This window comes from Triturus cristatus, chromosome 1_2, assembly GCF_964204655.1.
Source record: "Triturus cristatus chromosome 1_2, aTriCri1.1, whole genome shotgun sequence".
In the NCBI taxonomy this organism is placed as follows: domain Eukaryota; kingdom Metazoa; phylum Chordata; class Amphibia; order Caudata; family Salamandridae; genus Triturus; species Triturus cristatus.
This window is the reverse complement of record NC_140580.1, coordinates 64,053,679-64,076,452: the sequence shown is the minus strand read 5'-3', so window position 1 is coordinate 64,076,452 and position 22,774 is coordinate 64,053,679.

The following is a 22,774-nucleotide window of genomic DNA, read 5'->3' as shown; positions in this document are numbered from 1 at the left end:
TACCGCTTCACTGGCAAACTCTGTAAAGTGAGGCTGATGTATTTGGATGTGAAAAAAACCAATCTGGCCACTTTGCAACTGTTTTGCTTTATTTAGGTATGTATTTATTTTTCATATTTAAAACCTTATATTTCTATCCATCCTGCTGCACTTTGGAATAGAAAAATGTCAGAAAAAGGGCATTTCCCGCAAGAGTGTTTTTCCTTTTTGGCTCCATTTCACAGGGAAGCAACTAAATGAAAGAAGGAAAGAGGTTGTGAACCGTTTCTTCAAGTCACGGTTTTCAGTAAGTAAGGAGCAAGACAGAAAGAGAGGAAATAATAGGAAGAGAGGGGGGGACAGCTGCCAGCACAAAAAAGAAGAGGACATTGCCCGAGTCCTATTCCTTCTCTGCCCGTCCCCGAACTTCCACGAAAGCAAGCCGAGCCTTATCTGAATGCCTTTGTCCGCCCCCAAAATAGTGCCGCCTGGGGCGGACCGCCCCTACCGCCCCCCCCTAGCTACGCCACTGATTACATCATACTATTGCATGGCCATCACATTGCTATACTATCACCTACCAACGGCAAAACAATCGTAGGATGGCGTTTATGACCATGCACAGTATTACCTCGAGGAGGAGTCACACAACCTTGCAACTCAAACAAAATGTCTTGGAACAAAAACAACTTGTAATTGTCTGAGCCCAACACTAGATGGCAGATTTATGCACAACATGCGACTCTACAGCACTACATGCCAAGAACAGATGCTTACAGGGTAAGTAACAATCCTTATTGCACACATGCAACTAAACACTATGCATTGATTTACAAACATCAACGTGAAAATACTTTAGGTGACACTCACCTTTGACTCCCTAAAGGGTCATGAACCCAAAATCACAGTACCACAACCTATACCAGACAGCACATTACAATACATACAAGGCAAACCTATTGTCTTTGTCAAACATTCACCGTGTTGAAATAACTACAGGTTGTCAATCATCATCATTTCACTATAATTGATAAACTATGCAATTATTGTTAAATAAAGCATTTCAACATTGATCAAAAATTTCTTTCATTATTTTGCAATTAATAAAGCATTTGAAATGAACATAGCATATGTCAATCAGGGTTTTGTAAGGCGCGCTACTCACCCATTAGGTTCTCAAGGCACTGAGGGGAGGGTGTGAGTAGTTCCATTGGGTCATCCGAAGAGCCAGGTCTTGAGGTCCTTCCTGAATTGGTGCAGTGTCGGGCTTCACCAGAGGTGGAGGATGAGATCATTCCAGGTCTTGGCTGTGAGGTAGGAGAAGGACCTTCCACCTGCTAGGGTCCTGTGAGGCGTGGGACGGTGGCTAGGGAGATGTCAACTGAGCGGAGGTTTCTTTTGAGGGCGTGGAAGGAGATGCGTTCATTGAGGTAGTGGTGTCCAGTGTTGTGGAGGGCCTGGTAGAGGTGCCTGAGCAGCTCAAAGGTTATTCTTCTTTCGACGGCGAGCCAGTGGAGGTCGTGGAGGTGTTGGGTGATGTGGTTGTGCCGTGGGATATCGAGGATTAGTCTGGCTACGGCTTTCTGGACGGTCTCTTGTGTCTGTCTTTTTATACATTTTTTATAATACACTATCGGGCCACATAAAATACAGCCATGGAACCAGTCCCTAGAGGGTGCTGCACTCTCAGCTATAGAGCAAAAGCTCCCACCTTGGTAGTGTTAAAAAATTGATGGAGCAGTCATAATTTCTTTGACTGCCACAAACAGTGTCAGTTTTTAATTATTTTTTTTAACCTTCTTGGAGGTGAAGAGCCAGCTGCACCCCTGCAGCCCCCCCCCCCACTTTCTATTTAATGTTGGTGGTGCCCCTATGCATTTTGGCACCACCACAAACAAGAAAAATATGCAACTAAAGCCCCTCAAGGCATTATGAGTCGAACCTCCAGAGAGCATGAATAAACAATGAGTGGTTGGGCCACATTCCTATGTTGTCGCATGGCTTCTTTTGGTGTTTTTTTTATATTTTTTTTATTTGGTGGTGCTTTGGGGGCAGCCTGGGGAGACTGTGCTCTGCCGGCTCAATGCCCGGCTGGCATCCTTCTTTGGTAGCACAGTGCTTTCCCCTGCCCGCTCTATGCTGAGGATGTCTCTACGGTATCTGCCCCAGTCCCCCAGACATTTCCACAGGGAGCAACAGTGCTTTCCATTTTGCTGGTTCTTGTAGAGGGCCTGTAGATGGGGTCCTGGGCTCCCTTTCATCCTCCTACTGGGGATGGGGGGGACAGAGCATATCCACCTTCCATTTGTGTGGCGGGGGACCGGAAATGGGCTCCTCTGCCCTCTTGTTAAAAATAAAACAGCCTGGGGAGGGGGGCCCCCCACACACGCCCCATCTAAGGGCTTGTTAATGATTAATAAAACCTCTAGGCCCTGGTACAACCAAGGGGTAAGGTTCAGGCGGGCAGCAGCGGAGCACCACATGCTCAGTCACTCACTAGAGATAAAAAAATGTTTATTGGTGGGCATCTCGGGCCCCATTGCCTGATTCTACCCATTTTGGGCTAATTTCACTTCTGATGGTGAGATCTAGCCACCAGCAGCAGTTCCAACAGGCCTCCTGGCCTCAAAAGTGGTACACTTTGCTGGGAGCTGGGTCCCCTAGCTCCTTGTGTCAGCTTTCCTCCTGGTCTTTGTCTCTAGAACTCTTCTCCTCCTTCTAGCACTCAGAAGTCCAGATCTTCTCCCTACTGTTCCTTAGAGGGTGCAGGGGGCAAACCTCACTGGCCCTTGGAGAGATCCTCAAGTCAACTGTGGGCAAAGTCCTTAGTCCTTTAGGGCATCAGAGGGCTTGTCCTTCCAGTTGTCCATTGCTGCTGTCGCACTCCCAATGTTCAACTGCAAAAAAGAAAACTCTGTACCCTGTGCAAGAATTTTTAAATGGTGGTGTGAGGTTCTATAAGCCAGGCATCCCTGACCAATCCTACTTTGCCACATCACTCTTCCAACTCTCCTGCACAGCATGCTGACACAGTTCAAGATAGCACATTCAGAAATCTGCAATCTTTACCTCTGCCTGTGCACGACAACACAGATACAGCAGATAGGCATGAGTGGAGGCCAGCCTATCTAAGAATGCAGAGGAGAAACGGAGATAACACCCCTGACATCTTCAGGAAACAGAACGCTGAGGTGGAGTAAGAAGCTGACCCAGCTGGTGTAGTCTAGTTCAGAGGTGATTTCGCCCTTCTCATCTGAGAGGGTATCGGCATAAAGATCCTGAGTTTCAACAACCCCCAAAGACTTCGATCTAGAGTATAGTCACTACCAAGTTGCAAACCATGGCCCAACAATGACCCTGTGGACAAGTAGAGCCCTGCCCCAGTGGCAGGTTGGGTGTCGAATCTGGAGGTTCAACAACAGCTTGCTGGTCCACAATTGACTAAGGGCCATGGCCGGCACCAACTAAAACCTTTGGAGCCGACTTTGCTCCCTTCTCTGGGCACAAAGGAACTGCATAAGCCATGGTTGTCATCAGAGCCAACGGGCTGTTTAACTCCTGCATCGAAGGTGACTCCAAAGCAGGCACAGAAGTCTATAATGCCATTGAAGCACCTAAGGCCTCTACATCGAAGACACCATTGATGGTGGGCTAAGACGAGTCAGAGCAGCCTATTCTCCTGTACATGCTGGAGGAGGTGGACACTCACCAAAAGCCACTCTTCATTCACCCCCTAAGTGGGGAAATACCCATCAACCTGCCACCACAGCCACAGGAGACTCTACCAAGGATGGGGAAGTTGTTCTTTGAGGAGCAATTTGCCTTGGAACCTACACCTTCTCCAAGGCATAAAAAGCAAAAGCATAGGGGATCTATCTCTCGGCCTACATGAACACCTACTCCTCCCTCACTGTCAAACTTGCTGCCTCCTCCAGGTTCACTGGAGGTGTATCAAAACTCTTCCTATGGGTAGGGCAGAGCAGCTCATTGTATTCAGTGAAACCCTATAATGCTGAACCCAGGGACGATCTGTGGGACAACTATGATGTCGATCCCCCAGGAGAAACCGACCCTGATCAGTACTCAGCAAAAAGTTCCCCACCTGGTGACACTACATCGTACTATAAGGTTGTACAAAGGGAGGCTATTTTCCATAAAGTAGAGATGCACGGTGTCCAGGAAGACAATGGCTTCCTGTTCGAAATGCTTCCAAAGACCCAACACACTGTCCAGTCCCTCCCAATGTTGAAGGGGATTTTCATGACAGTGCCCAAGACCTTCAAAGAGAAAGTCAAGGTTCAGGTCATCACAGCTAGTGTTGACAAAAGCTACAAACACTCACACAATGACCTGCCCTCCATTTGCTTCCACACTCCACCAGACTCCCTCGTAGTGCATTCAGTGTGGAAATGAGCTAATGCCCAGGGCCTGTTCCAACTCCTGAAAAGGAGAGTAAAAAGATTGATGCAGCGGGCAAGTGGGTGACAGTACAATCAGCCACACACTGGAGGATTGCTAAATTTGTTGGTCTACTCTCCTGAAATGGCAGTGCACATTCGCAAGCGATGGAGGGATTTCCTCCAGCACCTCTCTGAGCAGTATAGAGCACTGTTAGACTTGGCATCTTTGGCATGGTTCCCCCTCACTTTTTGCCTCTACCTCGTGTATTTTTGATGCTGTGCTGGATTTCGTTTTCGCTGGCTTACATGCTTTGGGTACTTTGCCACTTCTGATCAGTGTCAAAGTGCAATTGCTCCCTGTCTAAATTGTGTTTACAATTGGTTCTCCCTGATTGGCATATTTGATTTACTGGTAAGTCCCTAGTAAAGTGCCCTGAAGTGTGCCAGGGCCTGTAAAACAAATGGTACACTGATTGTTCCACCCACATGAGTAGCTCTGAAAAGGTGTCTGCGCAGTTGTAAACTGCCATGTATACTTGGCAAGTGCACCCACTTGCCAGGTCCTAGCATTCCCTTTTCTTACATTTAAGGCACCCCTATGGTAGGCCCAAGGTAACCCCCTGGACAGGGTGCAGTGTATGGGAAAGGTAGGACATGTACTGGTGTGTGTGACATGTCCTGAAATACTGCTAATTTCGTTTTTCACTATTGAAAGGCTATCTTGCCCCATAGGATAGAATGAGTGTTTATTTATAACATCTTATAAATATAACTTCCCTTTGGGGCAAGATGGAGAAATAAAGTTTAGCCTCTCTGAACTCAGAATTTAAAAACATCTTTTAGTAAAAATGGTTTTTAAATTGGGTGTTTAAAAATGGGGCTTTTTAGAAAGTAGGCATTTTCTTGTGTAACCATTCCGTGTGCCTCTGCCTGTTCGTGTATTGACTGTCTGGTTTCGGAATGACAGGGGCTGGGGGTGTGAATTCACTGTAGACAGCCACTGGGGGGGGGGGAGATTATGTGTGCCTGGCTCTTCCTGGATGACTCAGAGCTGTGCTGAATTGACCCTGGCTGAATTTAGAGTCGTGGGAGGAGATTTCCTTGCACCTGAATAGGGCCTGTCTCCCTTGCACAATGCTGTCTCCACCCCCTGCGGTCATGCGGCACCAGTAAGGACTGGGCTCGGATACCTTTGCACAAAGAGAACAAAGACATTTTTGGGTACAAGTATTAGACCTAAAACCCCTGAACTTTAGACTACTTCTGGAATCAAGAGGAACCTTTGCCAAGGAGAAGAGCTGGATAAACTGGAGGAGTACTGCCTCTTTGCTGTATGCTGTCTGGGGTTGGCCTGCAGTAGCTGTTTCTGCCAAGGAAAGGACTAGGACTTTGCTGTGTGCTGTGTCCCCCTGCTTGAGGTAGAGCTCCAAGGGCTTGAGTTGAGCTTACCTCCTGTTCTGAAGTTTTAGGGACACAAAGACTTCACCCCAGCTCCCCTGAACTTCCTTGCTGGGAGTTCTGTCCTGCCAAGAGGTACCTGTGACTGTGTTGGGCCTCTGGAGGTTGTTTCTGCTGTTGGGAGCTGGCAAAGCAATGCAACAACAAGAAAATCGATGCATCGCTCTACTTGCGGCTGTTTTTCCAACACAGTACCGCTGTGTGAGAAGAATCTCCCTGCATCGCCGTGCCGCTGCCAAACCCAGCGCAGCACCTATCGCCGCTGCAAGAACCGATGCACCAAGGGATCGCGGCTGAAGAAACCGATGCAGTGCCGCTCGCCGCATCAATTGCCGCCGCATCCCGGATTTACATGCATCGTACGTGTACCGCAAGTTTTTCCAACACATCACCCGCGGACCAGAACCGTCTTGGAATCAACACATCACTTCCCCCTACAGACTGGATTCGACACATCACTTCTCCTGCATGCAGCAGAACTGTTGTATCGCCTATCCATGGTCTAATGAACTGACGCATCTTTGTTTTTCAACACTTCCCATCTCTGTGGCTGTTTGGCCTTGTGAATTTTGTCGCAACTATAGGTACTTTGAGAGAAATGACGCATCCATAGTTTTCTATGGCCCAAGTTGTTTGAAACCTTTTTAAAGTCATATTCTTATTACGAGTATGTTGGATTTTTGTCGTTTTGGTCTTGTTGAGGTTAGATAAAGATACTTTTTTTTTCGAAACTGGTGTGTTGTCCATTTGTGGTGTTATCACTGTGTTATTGTGTAATTTGAGTACAAATACTTTACACATTGCCTTTGGGATAGGCCTGTCTGCTCGTGCCAAGCTACCCAGGGGGTAAGCAGGAGTTCTCTAAAAGGCCGCCAGCTAGAGACCCCCATTTCTAACATTGTTGGTCAACAGTGAGTATTTGAACTTGTATTTGTACTTGACCCACAGTGATTGGTGCACATCACTAGTTTAGTGCAGACCACTGCGCAACCACGTGTTTTATTTTTGATCTGATCCTTGAGCTATCCACGCATCATGTCTCTAACTGGTAAATCAGGTAGTGATGCTGCAGATTTGGAGTTTGACATTGAAATGTTAAGTAGTTACAAAGTAGAGCAACTTAAGCAATTCTGCAAGAGCTGTGGATGTCCCATGAAGAGCCACTCTAGGAAAGAGGAGCTGTAGAAGGCCTTAGGGACTTGGTGGGAGGCCAGACATGCTGAGGAGGCAGGGGATGCAGATATGGATAGGGGTGTGCCAGGAAATGGTTTCAGATCCCAGGATTTGGCTGTTGGGAGATGCCAGCCTTTGTGACTGGCAGCAGTCATTCTTCTATGAATCCCTCTCCAGAGGAAATGAAGGACGGGCAAAGGGCGAGAGATCATAAATTGAAGGTAGCCAAAAAGCTGCCATAGAGAAGGAAAAAATGGTAGAGCAAGAGCACTTGTGCCTTAGAGGAAAATAAATTGCTTTTGGCACATGAGTTGAGCATGAGAACACTGGACATTAAAGCCAAACGGGTGGAGTCCAGTACAAATGGTGGAAGCGCCCAGCCAGTACAAGGGGGTAAGATTTACATTGCCAAGGACCTAATGCAGAATTTCCAGAAGAGCGAGGATATTTATGCATGGCTGGCATCTTATGAGGCAGCACTGCGTATGAATGAGGTCCCTGGGGGGGCGGGCGGGCGGGCCTGTGGGAACCCTTTGAGGCCAATGGGAGGAACACTCTGACACCTTTGGAGGAGGTGGGTGCTCCGAACTATTCCAATTTGAAGGATGCTTTATGCCTCCGGTATGGGCTCACACCTGAGCAGTACAGGGACAAGTTTGGAACCTTCACGTGGGCAAGAGCTGGTAAAAAGGCAAGACATCCCAAATCACACCATCCAATGCTCTCTTGATGCAGCAGACACTGGCCGGGGGTGTTAATACCAACATCCTGGTCAGGTGTCATGCCTGGATCTGTGTCACTGGTTTGAAGCCAGAAGTACTACAGCATCTGCTGTGAAAGAGGGGGTCCTGTCGTTGGTCAGAGTACGGGGCAGGCAGTAAGACATCCCCAGACTCTCCCGCCAAAACCCAGAGGCAACAACAACAATACTCCCAGCAGTCTATTCAAGAGTATTCAAGAGTGGGTTACAGACGTAGCAACACCAGAGGAAAGTCCAAAGCAGGCTTGGAGAAAGGACTCCAAGCAGTTACTCTCCTCTACTCCACCGCCCCTATCAAACTTTACCTGTTTGGAAGCCTAGAGGGATTTCTTCTGCACTGGAAAGAGCGCACCTCTTACCAAAGGGTCCTCCATCATAAAGCATGGATACTGCCTGGAGTTCACTGCAACGCCACCTAGCATCCCACCCTAGAAACACACCAGCACCTTTTTCAGGAAGAGGTTCAGTTGCTTATTCTCAAAGGGGCCATGGAACCAGTACCATTGTGACACCATGGCAAAGGGGTGTACTCCCAGTACTTTCTCATCCCAAAAAAGACGGTTCTCTAAGACCTGCACTAGACCTGAGGCTCCTCATGAAGTACTGCCTATCAGAACATTTCCTCATGGTCACTTTGCAGGATATTATCCTTCTACTGCTGCAAGTTGACTTTGTCAGCTCTTGATCTGAAGGACGTCTACTTTCATATACCCATTCATCCCACTCATCACTGCTACCTGCTTTTCTTGCTAATTTGTCAGCATTATCAGTTCAAAGTATTGCTATTCAGGGTCACTTATGCACCCAGATTTTTCACAAAATGCCTTTTATCACCAGGTTCATCATAAAGTAGTCTTGATAAAAGAGACAATATGATTGTCATGTACTATTCCAAAAGCAAAACAACATCGGGGCGTGGCTGAGCAGTCGAACATGGCAGACGCACAGTCAACCAGCTCTGCCAGCCCAAAACACAATCGGAGGTGACCCAGACCGGATTGACTGCCGGGCCTGCACTACGTTGTGCCGTAGTGTCGGGGGCGATGAATCCCAGACCGGGTGCTCCAGAGTAGCTGTTGGCATCGGGATTCCCGCGGAGAGGAGCTGTGTCGGTGTGGGCCGGGAGCGGGAGGCCGCCCACGCAACTCTTGAGGTTGCAGCTACAGTCTTGATGGAGGCCTGGGGGCTGGCTGAGCGAGAGGAGCCCACTCGCTGGTGGAGGAGCCGGCACAACTGATCCCTCGCCGCCCGTTGTAGGAGACGCCTTGGCGGCCTGCTTGGTGCTTGGCAGGCTGCTCTCCTCACGGCTTTCCGATTGCATGCAAGGGGGCCCTGGGCCTCAGGAGGACCATTTGCCTCTTGCCTGGGCCACGCTGGGACAACGGTGCTACAGGAGGCGAGGCACCCATTAGGACCCATTAGGGGTGGTAGAGGGGCCTTCTCCCGACCCCAGAGGCTAGGTCCCACCGCGGCTTTTGGCTTGAGGGGGTGCTCCCTGGCCTGCTCCTGGGGTGACCTAAACTTGGGGCATTGTGTCATATGCAATATCGCCTCGATTGGGAGTGCTGGGTGACTTGGGCAACCTTGCAGGACTGGTGGCAACTAAGTACTACATAAGGAGGCACTTTGAGGGCCAAACACCAATATCATGTCCAAAGATAAGCCAACTGGCAATACGGCCCGGCAAAGTACAATGGACCGCGTTACAAGAGCCAGGACCCATGGTGCATATGTGGAAGGAAGTTCTGATTCCCCACCAGACAATGCCGCTGTACTAGCCACAATTACCAAATCTAGAGATGCGCTGGAGGAAAAATCGTGCGGTTGGTTCGGAGGTGACATTGCTACGCCAGGATCTCCGTGGAGCGACTGAGGCAGAGTCCAGGGTCTCCGTTCTAGATGACGCAGTCACCACGCTCCAAGCCAAAGTATCCTCCCTGAAAAAGATGACCAGGGGCCTAGCGATGCGAATGGAGGGCTCCCAGAAACAATCTCCTGTTTGTGGGCTTTCCCAAAAATTGTGAAGGAACCTACATAGACAAATTCTTGGCAGAGTGGATCCCAGTGGACACTCTCTGTACATGTTCCATAATACAACAAGCGCATAGGTCCCTACTGCTGTGGCTGCCCCCCCTTCCAGGGCTAGGCCACGGTCCATCATCTCGCAAATGACGGGCACCAACCCACATAGGGGGCGTGGTGCCTTTAGTGGCAGCAAGGGGCAGAACCAGGGTAGGAACTCTTCCGGGTTAAGTTACCCGGAAGAGCTTGAGCGTTGCGGACCCCCGGAAGTGCGTCACGTTTAAGGAAATTGGCGGGGGGTTTAAAAACTCAGGGGCGAGGTAGAATCCCCTCTTTGTCCTCTCGCCGCATGGATGGCGACATCGGGCGTCGCGAAGTTACAAAGTCGAGTAAGCGGTGCCGGAGCTGTCTGCAAGGTGAGAGGGCCTCATTAGCGTAGTAGTATTAAAAAACTAAACCGGATTTAGAGTAATTATGGAGAAAATATTAAGCGTTATCGGGATTCTCGCCATACCGGTGGTAAATGGGCGCGCGGTGCAAAAGAGTCATGCTGGGGGCGGGGACTTAGCTCAAGTGGTAGAGCGCCCGTTTAGCATGCAGCGAGGTAGCAGGATCGATGCCCAAGGTGCATCGTTTGCTTTAATGGGGTTGCGTCCTCCGGTAGCTGGGAGACGCGCTGAGGGATAGGCACCGGAACGGGGAGACGCTGGGAATGCTCTGTGTGGTCCGAGGGGAACTGGGAAACGCGCTGCGGATGGGTGCATACGCACCGCATCGGATTAAAGGGCCAGGATCGTGATCTTTCATTGTGGCCTTATGGTTACCGGCTGAGACTCGTACTCTCAAGGTACAGTTTCAATTCTCATTGGGTGAAATCCTAAACTATTCAGACTGTGATATCATCCTTAAACAAGCCAGGATAAGGGCGAACTCTTATTTGAATCCCATCGAATTATGGGTTTCCTGGACTATAGCAGACTGGTCCAACAGCAATGTCAATACTTACAGGTGGCTATGGCTCGTCTCAGAGACTTGAAGATCACATAAATGCTCCAGTTCTCGGCTCGACTACGAGTAGTGTATCACTCCCTCACCATGTTCTTCGATACGCTGGAAGAGGTCTACAATTGAACGGGAGAAATAAGACACCTGAAACCTCATACTCTACTGAGTCATGACTCAGACTCTTCATCTGGGGAGCCTCGCTGAATGCCAAAAAACTGAAAAACAAACTAAGACATCGGTCCAGATCGACATGGCACTCCAAGGCCTGTGACGGAAAGCAGGAAGAGGCTCCTGCTGCGAAGGCCCCCAACCATCACAAATGACTGCTTTTGTCTACTAGGGGAGTAGACTCCTAGATTCTACCTGTATCCTAGGGAGGCAGTATCTTGATGTTATTTTAGGACAGGTACACAAGGTAGTTTAACCAGACCCTTCATATTGACACTGCGATGCAGGGATGTTTGGGGATCCATTGGATGGCCTCCGTGTTGACCTCCTGTTGTGGTCAGCACGGCTTACCATCCGCGACAGATGCTTCAGCTGTTATGAGGTTTTGGGGTGGGGGATGAGGGGTTTTATGGGGGTTAAGATTGTTGATTTAACTCGCTGCACAACCTCTATTATCCCAGGAAGATGCTGCTCTGTCCCACGAACTGGTAAATATACAGGATGGTAAGGAGGAATAAATATATGACCAAACTTTTCAATAAGGGACTATCAATTCCCCTATTATTGGAACAATGTCCTATCATTCATTTGTTCTGATTTAAACGAGAAACAATCACATACCACAAGAAGCAAGATTACATATTTTAATTATTGTAATCCAGAATTACTTCATTCTATTTTAAACACTGTTTTCAAACGTACTATATATACACATCTATATATACACATATATACAACAATTAAATACAAATGAGGAAAAAAACAGAAAACTTTCCTATACAAATCACAAATAATTAATCATTCATTACACCCGATTAGTCAAAAAAGAACCAGGGTGTCCGCCTATTCCATACAGGAGGTACACTCTGAGGTAGCCTTATCACACACAATCAGTTCTATTTATTCCTGAACTAAACTTTCAAGATTGTGTAAAGAAAAATGACTTCCAAATTTCCTCAATTAATATCATCAGACTCCTCATGTTGTAATATGTCGTTGTGGACGCGTTTCGGCCTCCAAAATAATCCTGCCCTCCTCAGGAGACAAGGGTGAATGAAGAACCTGAACAAATATACAAAGTAACACATCAAGTGGAGATTTACAATGGCATTTACAATGCCAATAGCTCAAACTCTTGCAAATGCAAGACCTTTTACATTGCAAATGCTTGTTGAGCTCAGACGGAAGTGGCAGTAGCCATAGGAAGGCATGGACCGTGATGCCAGGCTGCACATTTCAAAAGCAGGAGGGAGGCGTATGCAGCTGCAGCCAAAACAGACCTCAGTCTTTGAAGATAAGAGCAAGATTTACGGCCTTGTTTAAAACAGAGCTCTGTAAACCACAAGCACTGGTCTCGACTTCTCCAGCTTAAAGAAAGAAATAGTGCTAACAAGCTCTGAGTAACAACACACGTAACCGGGGCAGTCCTTGAAAATGGTCGAGGCTTTTATAGCCCATATCCTGAACTCAGCTTGCAGAGACAGCACAAGTGCTGCCTAGGCGAGACCTAAAAAGGAGCCACTATGGCTTTCCATTGAAATATACCCATAGCTGAAATCTGTAAGGCAGTTACAGTGTCCGCTCCACACATCCACCAAATACTACTGTGTGGATGTCTTGGCACTCCAACAAGCAAGAGTTGGCCAAGCTGTCCCAAGAACTCTGTTTCAGTTGTCTGCGATGCCCTCTGGCTAGCCACAGCTTAGAGGAGTACTGCTTTACAGTCTATACAGAACATGTGTATCTACAGCCACACATGCTACAAATGAAATATGTTACTTTCCTAGTAGGCATATGTTCGTACCATCTAGTGCTGTACATTCACATGAGCCCACCCACCTCCCCAGAAGCCTTTGGATGTTGCAAACGTTCTTTCTTTTACTTAAACTTTCTTATTTAACTTCTTGCATGGTCAACACACTTTCCTGTCTAATGCTCAATTTTAAGCTGACCTGCTGTGCGGAAAACAATCTAACAATGAAATTGGTGCCCATGCGCATTTGCAGCTGAAGGAGTAGTCGCTATATCTCGTGACTTGAATGACTTCTTCAAAGAAAAACTAGTTACAAACATCCGAGTCCAACACTAGATGACTGGAGTATGCAAAGCATGGAATCTACAGCACTAAATGCTATGTAGAGATACTTAAAAGGAAGTAACACTATCGGAGAAAATAGCAATTTGTAAAGGGATGTAATTGTAGGTTTTAGGGGTGGCTCGTGGTAAAAGGAGGTAAGAGTAATTTTTAGGGTTTAGCAGTGGGTAGTGGTAAAGGGAGCTAAGGGTAATTTTAGAGTTTAAGGGTGGGCAGTGGTTAAAAGGAGGTAAAGGTAGATTTAGTGTTTAGAGGTGAGTAGTGGTTAAGGAAGGTATGGGTCATTTTAGTGGATCATTTTTGGGCATGTACATCATTGACATCATGTAGACCCACTGAGGTAATACCGTAAATACATTTGAATGAGGTTTGAGCAAAGTTGATTTATAGTCAAATAGATTGCCAGTTTACAATTCAATGTATTTGAACATATTCGTAGGTGTTTATTAAGCCGGCACCACATTGCATTAAATTTACCCACTTGGGTAACTGTTTTTGGTAACCTACGAGGACTATTTTTTATTTAGAAATGGTGTATACCTACATAAATTATTTGATATGATTGAATCGCATTGTATTTACTTAACAATGTTCAAATCTTGTTTTGGTTTGGTACTTTCTGTTTATCAGTGAGGACATGCTTCAAACAAGTACATGATTGTATATTTTATGTTATTTATCAACTATTTCAATATGGTGGCGCACATAATTGCAATCTCAAGGCCACACCGTAGTCCTTCGTTTGTATTGTTATTATGATTTGCACTATATCACATGATGCACGTAAAATGTCTTGACGACCCGTGACCAAGGAACTGAGGTTCTGAAACACGTCGGGGATAGTGTTTGTCCTTGCTTTAAATCAATAGAGCATGCTTTTGAAAGAAATTGGGGCTCGGCGCAATCTTTGAATTAGGAAGTATTGATTGGTTTTCTGGATATTGAGGGGTCGCGACCCTGCCGGTAGCCCGCCACCACTTAAGAGGCAGAGATCAACCGCGAACGAAGGTTTGAAAATTTAATTATTTCTCTGCCCGCTGAACATAACGCTGCGTATCCACTGTGGGAAGGGTGAATTTCAAGCGAAGTTAAGGATGTGCGACGAGCACGCACGTGAGGTCGGCTGACTTCTCTGACGGTCGGTTGCAATTCCTTTGTGAGTAGCTACAATAAAACCCGTTACTTCCCAACGGATTTTACGCGGATTTCAAGTTCAAGCCGGTGGAACAAAACGTGACGGGCTCGTCACGTTCTTTAAGCGTGCAGGTAATTACACCGAATGGAACCGGTCGTATGACACGTTCTACATCATTTAAGCAAGATGTTGACAAACAGGGAGGCGACACGACGAGAAGCAGCGGAGCTGCTATTCATACCTACCAAAGATGGTCAAGATGGTGCGAACAATGTGGGCAGTGCAATTACGAATGAATCACGTAACAAAAAAGAACTATGGGATAGACTGTGGAAGGTGGCCAAAATGGAACAGGCTAAATGGTGGGAAGCAACTGCCCTTCAAAAATATGTCGATTTTGGAAGAGTACCAAGAGGGTTACGTATTTTTATCACCCCCACTTTCCAAGATCCTGATCCCAACCTGATTGAAGAATGGATGATAAACAATCATGAATGTTCCACAGTTATGCTGAAACTCTTGATTAAATATGCACTGAGACACAGAACGTTTGGCATTGGAAATAGAAAAGCTTTCTGAAGTGCTGAAAAGTAAATGCACAACAAGCGAGTTGGAGACAGAAATGGGAAAATTGAAAATACGCTTGGTAAAGGCTGAAGAGGAAATCAAAATAAAAAAACAGCGGAAATTTTATCGTGATGAAATGGATTACAAATTAGGCCAAATTCTTACTTTTGGTAAAAAATTTGATCATCTACGAGAGAAAACAACATTAAACATTGATCAAACACAAGGAATGACTGTTACTAGAGTGGTTAGTGATGAAATTCAAACTGAGGCTGCAACAACGTCACGGCCACAAGAAGTAAAACTCCCGGAAAAGGGAAAGAGCAAAACCCCGGAGGGAGTAAAATCCAGCATTTTAAGGGAGTACGACATTATTGCCAAGGGAAGACAAGAATCAGCAAGTCCCCAGGTATCAAGAGGTCGAGGTCGAGTGGCGCCAGAGGAGGCAAGCGGGGCGCAAAGCAGCAAGGAAACATACAAAGCCTTATGGGAATGGTGACAAGGGGCAAAACAGCCATACCATGAAGAACACTCTTACGGTACTGAACCTTTCTAATTGTTTGTTAACTAACGAACAAATTGATGTACTCTCGTTAGGATTGACTTTTTGCCCAACTTTGAGTTTTAATTACACCACAAGTAGGATTGACTTATTCTTTTTCACACGTAAATTGAAATTAAAAAAATGGCATGAAAACAAAGTGAAACCCATGTTGTATACAACTCATGTTAAAGAACCCATATTATCTATCGGTGACATAGAAGATTTGCACACACTGAGAGAACTAGTGGATGATAGTTGGGTAGATGATCCTCTGTATAGCCTAGCACAGGAAGAATTAATGATCGATTATTCATGCAAAAGTGGTTTTAAACCCAAATCGTTTTTTTTGCCACAAATTCAAAACGATTCAATAGAGGTATTCGAAAAGGGTGTACTCAAAGAATTTAAGAAACTAGCCAAAAGTAAAATACGGTTCAACAGTAATCTCACTAGGCAACAACAAACAGCTATCATGGAACTGCAGACTAACAGGCAGATAGTTATTAAAAAAGCAGATAAAGGTGGGAATGTTGTCGTTTGGCCCCTTACCATGTATTTAGAAGAGGGTAGACGCCAACTAAATGATGAGAACAGTTACACCAAAAGTGACAGAAAATGTTATGAAGGAAGTAACGAAATTGATGCAAATGAATTGGAAAAATGGAAAAATGACAATTTGATTTCTAATGATGAGTACAAATTTTTATATTGCAAATTTCCTAAATTAGCAGCCATGTACTTATTATCCAAAGTACACAAAAACAAAGATGTTCCTCCAGGACACCCTATCGTTTCCTCTATTGGAAGTATGTTTGAAAATACTTCTAAATACATCGACTACTTCTTAAGGCCATACGTACAGGCTTTACCCTTATATGTCAAAGATACAGGGCATTTTTTGAAAATGATCGATAAGGTAACATGGGAGTCAAATTACTTGTTGCTAACATTAGACGTAAATAGTCTATATACCTGCATACCACATGATTTGGGGCTAGAAGCTTGCAGGTATTATCTAAAAGATCAACCGATTTGCTACCTCATGCATACTGAGATGCTACTGAGCATGATGTCAACTTGTTTGAAAAACAATTTTTTCATTTTTGATCACGTGATATATCGTCAAGCCCGGGGGACGGCGATGGGGACCTGCTTCGCCCCCAGTTACGCAGGATTGTACCTCGGCTGGTGGGAGGAGCAGGTGACGAGAAACATCATTGCCTTTAACCATCAGGTCGTCCTCTGGGCAAGATATATCGATGATATTTTCTGTATTTGGCAAGGGGATGAAAAAGAGGCAGAGGTTTTTGTAGATTCTCTTAATGACAATAATTTGAATCTCAAATTTACTTGCACTGTCAACAAGAACGTGATTGAGTTCTTAGATGTGGAAGTAAAGGTAGTTGGAAATCGCTTGGAAAGCAAATTATTCCGTAAAACTACGGCTGGAAACCGCATCTTACATGCGGCAAGCTGTCATCCTGTTAATCTTATTAATAGTATACCCTATGGGGAACTATTAAGGGCTAGAAGAAATTGTAGCTCAGGAATTGCATTTGCACAAGAGATGAACACGATGAGAGAAAGATTTGGGGAAAGGGGTTATTCCCAAAAAGTGATCAGAAAAGCATGTGAAAAAGTTACAAAAATAAAAAGAGAAGACCTATTTGAAACCAAGGCCATCACAGAAGTGGAAGATGAAACCATACGATTCATCACCACGTTCAGCAATCAGGCAAATGATGTTAGAAAATGTCTCAATAAATTCTGGAAGGTGCTAAGAATTGATGAAACCTTAAGACAGTGCATTGATGATTTTCCTAAAATTACTTTTCGCAGATGTCCTGCCCTAAAAGATGTCCTTTGCAAAAATACTTTGCCCGAAGCAGAAAGTAGACCAAATATCCAGGGATTTTTTACATGCACTTCATGTAAAGCATGTAAAAACAGTGTTAATTGTAAACAGATAGCTTTATCTAAGACCATGAAACCATTCATTATTAGAAAACATCTGAGTTGCAAATCAGATTTCTGTGTATATGCATTGGTATGCCCGTGTCAGTTGGTTTACATTGGCAGCACCATCAACCAAGTAAAATTGCGCATTTTAGAACACATGCGTGCAATAACAAATGAGGATAGGCAATATCCTATTGCCAGACATTTTAAAGAATGTCACAATAAGGATATTAGTCTATTGAGATATTGTGCCCTTGACAGAATTGGTATTTCTGAAAGAGGAGGGAATAGAACGCAAGAATTGCGCAGATTAGAATCACGACTGATAATCAAATATGGAACTATGTCCCCAGGGGGCATCAATAAAGATGAAGAATTATCAGTCCATCTTGGCTAAAGAATATTTTTCATTGCAATTGAAATATAAAGAATGCAGTGCTGATCTGACCATCCTGTGTGTTTTTGTTTTTAACTTTATGAACCTCGTTGTGTCATCTTTTTGTATGATGTTTGTTGTGCTTTTAACAGGTAAATAAGAATCATTGTATTGATTAGTGCATTTTGGTTTATTTTCTATAGGAGACGGAGTGTATGCCTGATGGGGATGAATTGCAGCATTATACTCCATTAATTGATATCATTGTATGAAGCATAGATTGTAAGACTAGCCCACTTGGGCATGTACATCATTGACATCATGTAGACCCACTGGGGTAATACCGTAAATACATTCGAATGAGGTTTGAGCAAAGTTGATTTATAGTCAAATAGATTGCCAGTTTACAATTCAATGTATTTGAACATATTCGTAGGTGTTTATTAAGCCGGCACCACATTGCATTAAATTTACCCACTTGGGTAACTGTTTTTGGTAACCTACGAGGACTATTTTTTATTTAGAAATGGTGTATACCTACATAAATTATTTGATATGATTGAATCGCATTGTATTTACTTAACAATGTTCAAATCTTGTTTTGGTTTGGTACTTTCTGTTTATCAGTGAGGAAATGCTTCAAACAAGTACATGATTGTATATTTTATGTTATTTATCAACTATTTCAATATGGTGGCGCACATAATTGCAATCTCAAGGCCACACCGTAGTCCTTCGTTTGTATTGTTATTTGCACTATATCACATGATGCACGTAAAATGTCTGACGACCCGTGACCAAGGAACTGAGGTTCTGAAACGCGTCGGGGATAGTGTTTGTCCTTGCTTTAAATCAATAAAGCACGCTTTTGAAAGAAATTGGGGCTCGGCGCAATCTTTGAAGTAAGAAGGATTGATTGGTTTTCTGGATATTGAGGGGTCGCGACCCTGCCGGTAGCCCGCCACCACTTAAGAGGCAGAGATCAACCGCGAACGAAGGTTTGAACAATATATTCATTTATATACAGATCTGACTGCATCTGTATGGGTAGCCAGTAGTGTCTCACCCCACTTTCCAGTTAGGCGTGGTACTAGACAAGGGTGTCCTTTATCTTGGTTGGGGGCTTCGAATGGGCAACGGAATATCAGATAGCATGGCATTATATGCAGTCGATATTCTATTCTTTCTTACAGATCCGCATAAATCAGGTCTGAGAATACTGCAGATAATGCGTGTATTCGGTGAAACGTCCTGCCTCCATATGAATATTCATAAATCGGCTATTTGGCCATTGAGGGGGGACTCTCGGGAATATTGAATGGGTGTCTGAACTACCGCAGGTCACAGAGGGGCTGCAATATCTGGGGATCTTTTTTTCAGATGATCAGAAGATATTGTGGGAACGCAACTTGGGTATCGTGACCGAAAAGGTTCAGACAGATAAATGATCTTGGACGGGATTGCCATTATCCTTATATTGGAGATCTGCCATATTCAAGATGATTTCCCTCCCACAACTAATTTATCATCTACAGAAACACCATTATCCAGTCCAGTTATCCTGGTTCTGCCAAATTAATGCCGTACTAGGACAGTTCCTGTGGGGTGTCCTGAGTGGTGCTGCGCATGTGCTTCCAGTTCACATGCTGCTTTGGTATTGCGGACGTCTAATCCTATCATGCAGCCTCACATCTGCAGGTGCTTAACGACTGGTGGCATAGGCCCAGTGATGACCCGGCCTATGCCGTAGAGCTATGGCTACTCGAAGACCCCACACTAATCTCTTACAAATACAGTAGGGCGGGCCACTAGAGTAGTGATACTTACATGTCAGCAATCTCTCTGCTGGATTGACTGGTGGGGTTGTATCACGTGTGAGACACCGCTATGGCAGAACCGACTGATGCCCCACCTGGTGGATCTCCAGGGTTTTCGTGGGTGGGATCAGATAGGGATTTCTACCATTGGGGACATAATGCATGACCTCACGCTCAAATCATTCCAAGATCTAAGAGAAGAATATTCAATGCCAGTCCCAGTTTAATAGATACCTACATTTCCGCCACGCCATAACACCCTACATAAATATGATCAAGTCGCTCCCAGACTTTAATCCATTGAAGGGTAATCTTTTAATGGGTGACTTAGGTGACCACAAGATATTGAAAATATATTAATCTCTTATTACACATAGCAACACCACACTCAAGACTCTAAAGACCTCCTTAACATAGATGATTGGACAGAAGCCCTGGAGTCCCTCTGAGGGGCCGCCATCTCTCACGTCTAAGGCTGATTTAATTTATGTACTTACAAAGGGCCTATTACACACAATATAGGTTGTGGAGGGCTGGAATAATAGTATCCCCAGTATGCCTGTGTGCCAGAAAGATGAGGGCACTTTCATACACACAGGATGGACATGTACCGCTCTAGATAAATTCCAAATGGGACTAATTGCATGCCTCGCAGATGTCCTGGGGTGGGAACTCCCTACGTCCCCTAGGTTAACACTGCTTCATATCACCAACGAGATTGGGGGTATTAGGTATAAGCACCATCTCCTATGGCTAGGTCTAACACTTGCTAAACGGGACATAGCCGAATTATGGAGGTCTGATACACCATCTGTGGTGAGTTCATGGAAAAAGGAATGGATTTCTGTATGAAGTTAGAGATAACAGTTTTTCTAGTGTGTGGATGCCCCCAGAAACACACAAAGATATGACAGCGATGGGCTGATTCCTGAGGCCTTATCCTAGAACGTTCAACCTCGATCGCCAATGCCATAGATATTGAAGTACAGACATATCATCCAGTAAGGCGATATATGTAGCGAAACACCATTATGGGACTATGGCCATCGCTTGTTGGAAACACAGTGAGATATAGACAAGTAATATTGCAGCGGGTTATAATGTTATAGTTTTGTTATTATTAATTTGCAATGCAATACTATTTCCTGAAAAAATATGTCTATGTAGCGTGTTGGGCTGTATGATGACAAGAAATTCAATAAAATTTGTTATGAAGAAAAAAAAAAGCAAGACAGAACACTCTCACCAGAGCTGTCCACATTAGCACAAAGCTATTGGCACTTCACCATTGGATACACCTCCTGGTCAGATTATCTTCTCGGACTGGGCAATGATTTTGCAGACCTCAGGAAGCAGCAATAAGGAACTCCACCGACAAGTCCTGCTCCTGTACTTCCGCAGTTGGGGGTTTCCAGAGATCGACCTCTTCGCCACAATGCAAAATGCCAAAGCTTCTTCGGGTTCCCACACCCACAGTCCATGGGTAATGCTCTAAGGATCAATTGGTCAGGGATATTTGCCTATACTTTTCCTCATAATCCGCTCCTTTGGTATGAGGTCAGGAAGCTTTCACAAATGTCCCTCACTCATCCTGGTTGCTCCCACATGGGCTAGACCTTTCTATGGAAGTTGGCGGTTCTGCTTGGAAAACTCTCACCTCATGCAGAACCACTGCAGAATCACCACCCCAACACAGGAAACTCAATCTAGCAATCTAACTCTTGAGGTCCTAGAGCCTGGCTATCTTAACCTCCCTCAAGGGTGCATTTCTATCCTCAAAGAAGCAAGCAACCCACGACGTGGGCCTGCCACACTGCCAAGTGAAAGACTTCCAAGTGGAAGAGGTTTGTCAATTACTGCGTTCCTAAGCACATGGGCCCTCCTAAACCTTCGGTTCAGGATAGTATCTGCTACTGCCTTCATCTACATAGAACAGACCTTGCCTATACTTCCAAAAGCCTGCACTTAGCTGCCACTGCAGTTTACATGCAGAACAGGGAACACCCATCTTTATTCAGAAATCTGTCATCGAGGCTTTCATGCAAGGACTCAAACAGGCTATTCCACCCAGGGTTCTCCTTGCTCCTGTCTTGAACCTTAACAATGTCCATGCCAGATTTATGGGCCCTCTTTTTAAACCTCTGCATTTAAGGCCATCACAATGACTTACCTGGAAGGTTGTTTCCCTTGTCGCTATCACATCTTTAATGTGTGTTAGAGAACTGCAGGCATTCATCGTGGAAGAGCCTTTCTTTCAGGGTCATAAGAAGAGAATTGACCTTGGAACTAACCCTAAATTTCTTCCTAAGGGTATATCCCTATTCCATCTCAATTAAACCATTTGAGTTCATGGTCTTCTACCCACATCCAGACTGTAGCGGAGAGAGCCCTTCGCACCATTGATGTCAATCGTGCCTTCATGTATTACATCGATTGGACCAAGCCCCTTTGCAAAACTCTGCAACTTTTTGTTGCTTTTGCCAAGCCACACAAAGGGTATACTGTTTTAAAGGCAGGCATAACCAGATGGGTTGTCAAATATGCCCAAACCTGCTACAATAAGGCTAGAAGCAATTTCACTTTCCTGTCCCAGCCTCATTGCTCTCTCAAACACGCACTTTGTACTTCTAGTCCTTCCTTTCGAGAAGCAAGGCTGGCAGTAAAAGAGGCGCAGTTACTGCCAGCCGTGCTTCTCATAAGCAATGACAATAGGTACAAAGTTTGTGTTTACGCACCGCTGGCAGGTTTTCAAAACACATAAATTATTGGCATTGTCATTTACAATGCCAATGGCTCAAACTCTTGCAAATGCAAGACCTTTTACATTGCAAATGCTTGTTGAGCACAGACGGAAGTGGTAGCAGCCATAGGAAGGCAGGGACCGTGATGCCAGGCTGCACATTTCAAAAGCAGGAGGGAGGCGTATGCAGCTGCAGCCAAAACAGACCTCAGTCTTTGAAGATAAGAGCAAGATTTACGGCCTTGTTTAAAACAGAGCTCTGTAAACCACAAGCACTGGTCTCGACTGCTCCAGCTTAAAGAAAGAAATAGTGCTAACAAGCTCTGAGTAACAACACACGTAACCGGGGCAGTCCTTGAAAATGGTCGAGGCTTTTATAGCCCATATCCTGAACTCAGCCTGCAGAGACAGCACAAGTGCTGCCTAGGCGAGACCTAAAAAGGAGCCACTATGGCTTTCCATTGAAATATACCCATAGCTGAAATCTGTAAGGCAGTTACAGTGTCCGCTCCACACACCTACCAAATACTACTGTGTGGATGTCTTGGCACTCCAACAAGCAAGAGTTGGCCAAGC